Source organism: Meles meles, chromosome 4 (assembly GCF_922984935.1).
Source record: "Meles meles chromosome 4, mMelMel3.1 paternal haplotype, whole genome shotgun sequence".
In the NCBI taxonomy this organism is placed as follows: domain Eukaryota; kingdom Metazoa; phylum Chordata; class Mammalia; order Carnivora; family Mustelidae; genus Meles; species Meles meles.
The window spans coordinates 153,129,225-153,137,044 of record NC_060069.1 but is presented as its reverse complement, the minus strand read 5'-3'; the positions used below and the strand labels follow the sequence as shown (position 1 = coordinate 153,137,044).

The window sequence follows — 7,820 nt, the reverse complement described above, 5'->3', positions numbered from 1 at the left end:
ATGCACACCCCTGTTTCCAGCAGAGAGGCATGGATGGCTGGGGAAGAGGAGAAGCCCTAGCTCTCCACATCCCCAGCCCACATCCCCAGTCCCCATGAAGGAGCCAGTGCTGGAAGCTGGCTCCAGGTAAACAGAGGAATCCTGGGAATCCAGACAAAACCCCAAAGCCAAGACTTTTTTTTTTTTTTTTTTTTAAGGAAAAGTCTTCTTTGCTGTTCACAGGGAGCAATAAAACCCTTCGGTTTTATTCCTTATAGAAAAACAATCTGCCCCTCTTGCCCTCCCTTGTCTGTATTCACAGCGATGTAAACAGCTACACAGCTTCCCCCACAGCGGGGTTGGTGGCCCCACACGTCCTGGCCCCAGGTGCCTGTCAGCCGTGTCTTCCCGCTCTCATTCTTCTGCCCCCTCCATGGCACTGTCAGGCAAGTCTTCGCCCAACTATCTGCCGGAACCTTCTGGACTGTGCATCCCACGTGTATTTGATGGTTACCTTGAATTCAGCCATCTCACACCCAAAAAGCTTCAGCATGTGGGACTATTCTGGGCGCAGCACATCGCCCTCCTTGCATATCTCCTGGTTAGACAGCAGGGTCACCAGGCCTCTCTTGAGGACAGTGGGCAGCCCGGGCTGTCTCTGCTGTGACTTCGTGGTGGGGGCAGGCGTGCTGCCCCAGGAGCTCAGGGGACCAGGCTCATGGTGAAATTTGCTTGCTTTCCTGCACCAGTGAAGTCCATTTCCATGCGTTTGATGCACCGCCCATTCACTGCCTCCTTGGTGCGTTCGGTGGAGAGGAGACTGAGCCTCACTCCTCCACTTCTCGCGGACCTAACCCAGGTTGTCTTTGTACTCATCAGATGGGCTTCCACCCGAGGCCACTGCCATCGAGCTGTGTTCACCGAAGAACACCCAGCTGTGCTTCTAGGCAGTCCAGACGTCTTTCCTCACGCGGGCCACCGAGAAGATGAAAAGGTACCTGGACGTGTCCGCACATTCCCCAAATGCTTCTGTCAGGTTCTGTTTCAGTTCTAAGCCTTTCTTGGGAGTTCTGGTGAGGGAAACATTCTTGTCATGCTTGGATTAGGACATTTCCCTGCAGGCAGATGTGGCGGAAGGTGGTCTACCTCACTTGATTTAATTTAATTAAATTAAAACATTTTTAAAGGTTTTATTTTTAAGTAATCTCTACACCCAATGTGGGACTTGAACTTACAACCCCAAGATTTAGAGTCGTGTGCTCTACCAGCTGAGCCAGGAAAGTTCCCCTTAATTTAATTTAATTTAAAGTTTTGTATTGCTTCCCTCCCCCATTTAATTTTATTTTTTAATTTTTTCCCCATTTAATTTTAAACGTGGACAAGCAATCTCATTCTTTTTGTTGTAACACTTAATTAGCATATCCAAATGTATTGCAAATACAGTGCAGATTCTGTGGAAAGTTATAAGGTTTCTAGTCTTTTGGGACACTTTTTACATACATAAAGTGACAGGCTTTGAAGGAAAAGTTCTGCTCTCTTCCTTAATTACATTTGCATTGTATTTCCCAGAACAAGGAAGGAGGTCCCCTGAGGAGTTTCTGGGAAGTTCTGTGGGTACTGATGCCAGGCAGGTGCAGAGAGAAGAAAAGGGAAAGATGTCAGCTGGGGGACCAGCTGTGGAGAGCAAGGAGGGCCACCAGCAAAGCCCAACTACAAAGTAGAGACCTGGAGGGTTCAGGACCTGAGCACATCAGAGAGGAGGAGCAGGGAAGTAGGAGCAAGTAGGAAGTAGGAGCTTGGGGGGCAGAGGGCTGGAGAGAAAAGGGGCAAGGGGAGGCAAAAAGCACGCCCTAAGCTGGAGGGAACAAAGCAAAAGTTGTCTCCTAATCATGAAATATGTCCCAGTTTTATGAAATAAGAAACACTGTGGCATTCAGTTGTTGTGTTGAAGAGTGAGATATAAAAAAGAAGTTTAGAGCCTAATTTATATAAAACATCGGTAGGCAGGTGGGGCAAGTTCATTATAGCTTGTACCCCAGGCGCCATTTTCCATGCAGCTCCTTAGGTTCATCATAGGGAAGAAGAAGGAGGAGAAGGAGGAGGAGGAGGAGGAGGAGGAGGAGAAGCGGGAGGAGGAGGAGAAGCGGGAGAAGGAGAAGAAGGAGAAACAAAGGGTTTTGTGGAGAAATGTTATTTATTTATATATTTACATATTTATTTTAGAGAGAGAGAGAGACTGCATTCAAGAGAACGTGTGTGAGCGGGACAGGGGGGTGTGTGGGGTAGAGGCAGAGGGAGAGAGAGAATCCTAAGCAAGCTCCACATTCAGCATGGGGAGAGGGAGAAGCAGGCTCCCTGCTGAGTGGGGAGCCCGATGGGGCTCGGTCCCATGACCCTGAGATCATGACCTGAGCCAAAATCAAGAGTCAGACGCTTAACTGACTGAGCCACCCAGGTGCCCAGAGGTATCCTTTATTTGATGACAAATATACAATAAGTTATGTGTGTCCTTGGAATTGCTCAATACATTGTAAATGAACACACTTGTGACACCTCCCCAATCCAGCAATCCACGCCACAACCACACCGATGCGTATTTCAAATCGCTATTACTATGGGGTTCTTCTGCGAGTCAGAAAGCACTCGATTCTAGCCTCAGCTTTATCATTACAAACCTGCTCGAAAGGACGTTGCTGCAATCACCCAAGTATCCCTTGGTGGATGAATGGATGCACAAAATGCGGTGTGTGTGTGTGTGTGTGTGTGTGTGTGTGTGTGTGTGTGTATTATTCAGCCACAAAAAGGCATGAAGTTCTGAAATACGCTACAATGTAGATGAACCTCTGAAACTTTAGGTGAAGTCAAAGAAGCCAGGCGTAAAAGGTCACAGAAACGATTCCATTCATATGAACTTCGCAGAATAAGTCAATCCATAGAGACAGAAGGTAGACCGTGGTCTCGAGGGACTGGGGTGGGGGATGGGAGTGATTACGTAATGCGTTCTGGTTTTCTTTCGGGGTGATGACAATGGTGTTATTTGAAGTAGGTTGTACAACATGGCGAATGTACTAAATGCCACTGAATTGCACACTTTAAAACGGTTAATTTTACGTCATGTGAATTTCACCTCAGTGAAAAAAGAGAGAGAGACTATTGCCTGCGGCCCATCAACCTCCCTCTCCCGGAGCACCTGGGGATGAATTTCGCAGATGCTGCTTCCAGCACATCCAACCTCAGAGCAGAGGAGCGAAGCCTGTCTCATGTAATTAGAGCCCTAATAGGGCAGACAGTCTCTGGTTTGCTGTCCCGCCTGCTGCTCCCTTGCAGTGTGTTAAAAAACTCTCTCTTTTTTTCTGCGTCGTATGAATTCTTTGACTGCCCGCATCTGTAGGTTTCCACCCAACTGGGTTGCCCACATTTGGTGGTCCCTATTCAATTCGAGGATCCCACATTTGGTGGACCCTGTATGGAGAGCCTTTGCTGGCCCTGGGCTCCCCCTGTATTCTTTGGCAACTTCTCCTGACTTTTCCTTGGAGGACCAACTCTAGGGCTCCTGGTGGAACTGCCGACCTCCAGCTAAGGTGACTCCTTGGTGAGGATCCAAAGCCCCAGAGGAACCAGCTGGACTGCCCCTGCTGGAAAGTGTGAGGGATTTCCAATTTTGCCCTCAGGAGGGACACTTTCCTCCCTCTCCTTTCTCTCTGTGGCCCTTCAGCAGTCTAACCCTAGTACCTCTGAGACAACTGAAGATCTCTGGCCAGTTCCATCTGAAGGTCTGAGGGCAAACAGGTTAGACTGTCTGCACCTGCGAGGACAAAAGACCCCTTTCCCTCTGCTTTCTCACTCCATCCCCCAGGTCTGTTCCCAATGTGCACTGCAGCTGGGCAGTGAATCTGTGCACCTTAGGGACCTGATTGGGACACTTTCCTGATGCTGGCTGACTCTCAGCCACCTTACCTCCCGAAAGAAAGAAAGAACCCTAACATGTGAAGCCTCCTGTGATAAAGACAGAAGCAAAGGGACAAGGGCAGAAGAGAGAAAGAAATGAGTGAGGTAGGATCTCAGCCACAAATTCTACATTTTAGAAGAAATGGAAGAGAATCAATAGGAAAGTGCTTGCATTTCCACTCAGAAGAGAAGAAACCAATACTGTCAAAGTACTACTAGCTATGGGTACAGATATAATTTCACCACAAATTGAACAATGTGAGAAAGGTTATATGTGTGCTGATTCCAAATCAGGTATATACAGTGTCTAAGAATCTGAAAATGGGGAGTCCTAGGATGTAATACATCAACCAGGAAAAGGGACACAGAATTCGAATTTGCCACTGATCTAGATCTGACACAGGATCTGAATTTGCCACTGATTTACTTCATTCATTCATGTATTCAACGAGTAGATCTTAAGCACTTATTAAGTGCGAGGCGCTGTTCTAAGAGCTGGGGATCCAGCGATAAAAAAGACACATGCCATTGTGGGGGGCACTCATCTCATCTGTTGGAGTCCCAGACGGAACAAAAGAAGAGAATTTATTGCGAAAGGCAACATTGGTCTTCCTCTGCACTTGGTCTGAAACATACACCACCATCTTTCCTGGGCTTCCAGCTTACAGAGAACAGACCATGGGGTTTCTCAGCCTCCACGATCATGTGAAGTAATTCCTACAACAAATCTGATTGGTTGTTTCTCCAGAGACTCTGACTAATGCAGTAGACAATGAACATTAGTAAATATGTCACATGACAGATAGCGGTAAGTTTCTGGGGTTTTGAAAAAGTCATTGCAAAATGTCTTATGTTGGTTGCATCACAAACACTCGGGCTGTACTTTTAAGATAAGACCTTCAAACAGCATTATTTGTCAAAGAATTATAAGGCAAAGAGCACAAAAAAAATCAAAGCAAAACTGGTTAGAGCCAATCACTTGGGAGGTCCTCTGGTGATGGACAAAAGTTGTCCTTAAAAAGATAAAGAGTTGGGGCACCTGGGTGGCTCAGTGGGTTAAACCTCTGCCTTCAGCTCAGGTCATGATCTCAGGGTCCTGGGATCGAGTCCTACATCGGGCTCTCTGCTCAGCAGGGAGCCTGCCTCCCCCTCTTTCTCTGCCTGCCTCTTTGCCTACTTGTGATCTCTGTCTATCAATGAATAAATAAAATCTTTTTAAAAAAAAGATAAAGGGTCTATTCCACTTGGACAGAATGCTCTGGGCGGCAGATCCAAGTCTTCTGTCCCTGGTTCTTAATCTTCAATCTTAATCTGTATTGGTCACCTAACTGGTCAGCAAAGGTCACTCTTATTTGCTTGACTCTCCAAGTCAAGCAAATAAGATTGTAATCCAGTCTATAAGTCACAGACCTAAAAGGAAAGAGATGGCACGCTCCAGTGGAGTGACTGGGGAGGGTGGAGTGAAGGTACTCTCCCGTAGAGGAATGGGCAGGGTTAAGGGCAACCGAAAAGGAAAAATACCGGAGCAAGAGGTTAGCATGGGGAGTTTATCAGTTCCATGCCTGGAGGAGAAAGGAAGGCACTCTTACACCACAGGGAGCTGGGGTCAGTGACAGGGTATATGACGTTCTGTTGAGAGACACAGCCAACTCATACAGACTGCTCTGGAAAGGAGCCCACCTCACTGTTCCTCCACCCTCAAATCTCGAGCTTATGCCTCCCACTGATAAAACCCAAGCAGAGACTGGGGTAAAGGATTCTGTTGATGCATTTTCTACAGAGAGTCTCCCAGAGCATGGAGCAAGGCAGATGAAGGGAGAATGGACCCAGGGAGGCAGAGGGAAGGCCTCCAGTGCCCCGGGGAAGCAATATCAAAAAGAGAGAATAAGAGGAAAAGCAAAGACAATGAAGAAGTAAATTGAGATCCGGGAGACTGGCATTTTTGCAAAAACGTTTTTTAGGGTTCCTCCTGAAAATTTGGTAATCATTGTATTCATGTATCAGATTGTGTATCAGATCGTGTATCAGATTTTTAAAAAATATTTTATTTATCTGGCAGAGAGAAATCACAACTAGGCAGAGAGGCAGGCAGAGAAAGGAGGAAGCAGGCTCCCTGCGGAGCAGAGAGCCCAATGTGGGGCTCAATCCCAGCACCCTGGGATCATGACCCGAGCTGAAGGCAGAGGCTTTAACCCACTGAACCACCCAGGCGCCCCCGTGTATCAGATTTTTAAGATGTTGAAAGCATTTAAAAGGATCTCATGATTTGGCTCATCATTTTCATCAAGCTTTCATTTCAAAGAGCTTAATTGCTTCAGTTTTTATCACTGCCAAGAAGACAATAAAAAGAGTCTACTAGTAAAATGGAAATTACCATACTAGTAAAATGGAACTTAAATATGGAAATGGCATCCCATCAGCTTTCTCGTATTCTGTTGAGTGAAAGGAACCATCTTTACTCAAGAGGAGGGGGTTACTCAAAGGTATGACTACCAGGAGATGGGGGCATGGGTGCTCTTCTTAGTCTGCCCGTCACAGGTGGATAGGAGCACAGACTCTGAAGCCAGCTCACTTAGGTTCCAACCGTGACTTGACTCTGTCACTTCTTCCCTGTGTGATCTTAGGTGAGTTACTTACTCTCTCTGTACTTCAGTTTCAACTTTTGAAAAATGAGGCAAATAATAGTTCCTGCTTCATAGGAGTGTTGTGGGAATTAAATAAAAATGGACAAATGCATAAAACAGGGCCTGTACATAGCTATTGCTTCACAGGGATTGGCTATTCTCCTGCCCCACTGGGGCAGGTGTGCAGTGCGGACCCCAAAGGAAGGGGAGTCACAGCTATGCTGGGTTTCCTATTCTTGTGGAATTGTTCAATCTGTCCTTGAGTCTGTCCTTGCCATGATTTTTCCTGCTCAGCGGCTTTACTCCCATTGGTAAGTCTTCTGGGTATATTTTTAGTCCTGAACCAAGGCAACTTAATCTGGGCTCAGAAAGCGTTAGCCCACTAGTCGGTGACTGTTTCATGAAGAGTTCTAATGGGTGTGGCCACAAAGGCATTGTTGGGGGTCTGCTTGGTCTAGACTAAGCCAGGAGAAAGCAGCCAGGAGAGATGTGAACTTGACCCAGGAAGAAAATTCCATGGAGTCTCTGTGGCTTGAGATGGACTGTTCTTTTTTCTTTCTTTCTTCCTTTTCTTTTTCAGGGAAATGGCTTGGCTCAAGCATTGTCTGAACCACCGTGTCCAGGATACAAGACAGCTCGTAGATGTCCGTTGCAGAGGAGAGGGCGGCATGAGTTCCATACCGTGAACTGGGACATCCTGATCTCCCTCCCCATTTTAAACACTAAAAGGAGGTTATTTCCGGTGGGGATAAAACAATGGAGGTATGGGGTGCTTGGGTGGCTCAGTCAATCCAGCGTCTGCCTTTAGCTCAGGTCGTGATCCTGGGATCCTGTGATCAAATCCCACATTGGGCTCCCTGCTCCAGGTGGAGTTGGCTTGGGGTTCTCTCTCTCCCTCTGTCCCTTCCGCTCATTCTCTATATCTCTCAAATAAATACATAGAATCGTAAAAAAACCATACAGACAAAAAAGGGATGGAGCCTTTCACTGAAGAGTCATTTTCCTGTGGCTGCCTTAGGAAATTACAGCACATTGTATGGTTTAAAATGATGACATTTATTTTCTCACTGTCCCAGAGACTAGGAGTCTGAAGTCAGGACGTGGTAGGGTCATGCTCCTTCCAAAGGTTCTGGGGAAGCTTCTTCCTTGCCTGCTCCTAGTTTCTTTTTCTTTTTTTCTGATATTAAGTAGGCTCCACACCCAATGTATGGCTTGAACTCAAGAGTCACGCTCTACCGACTGAGCCAGACGGGCTTGCCCCCTCTCTTC

General features: G+C 46.8%; 1 pseudogene; it reads right to left on the bottom strand.

Moving 5' to 3' along the window:
• Positions 1-393: 393 nt before the first annotated feature.
• LOC123939679 lies at positions 394-1,090 on the bottom strand (annotated as a pseudogene).
• Between the last annotated feature and the right edge of the window lie 6,730 nt (positions 1,091-7,820).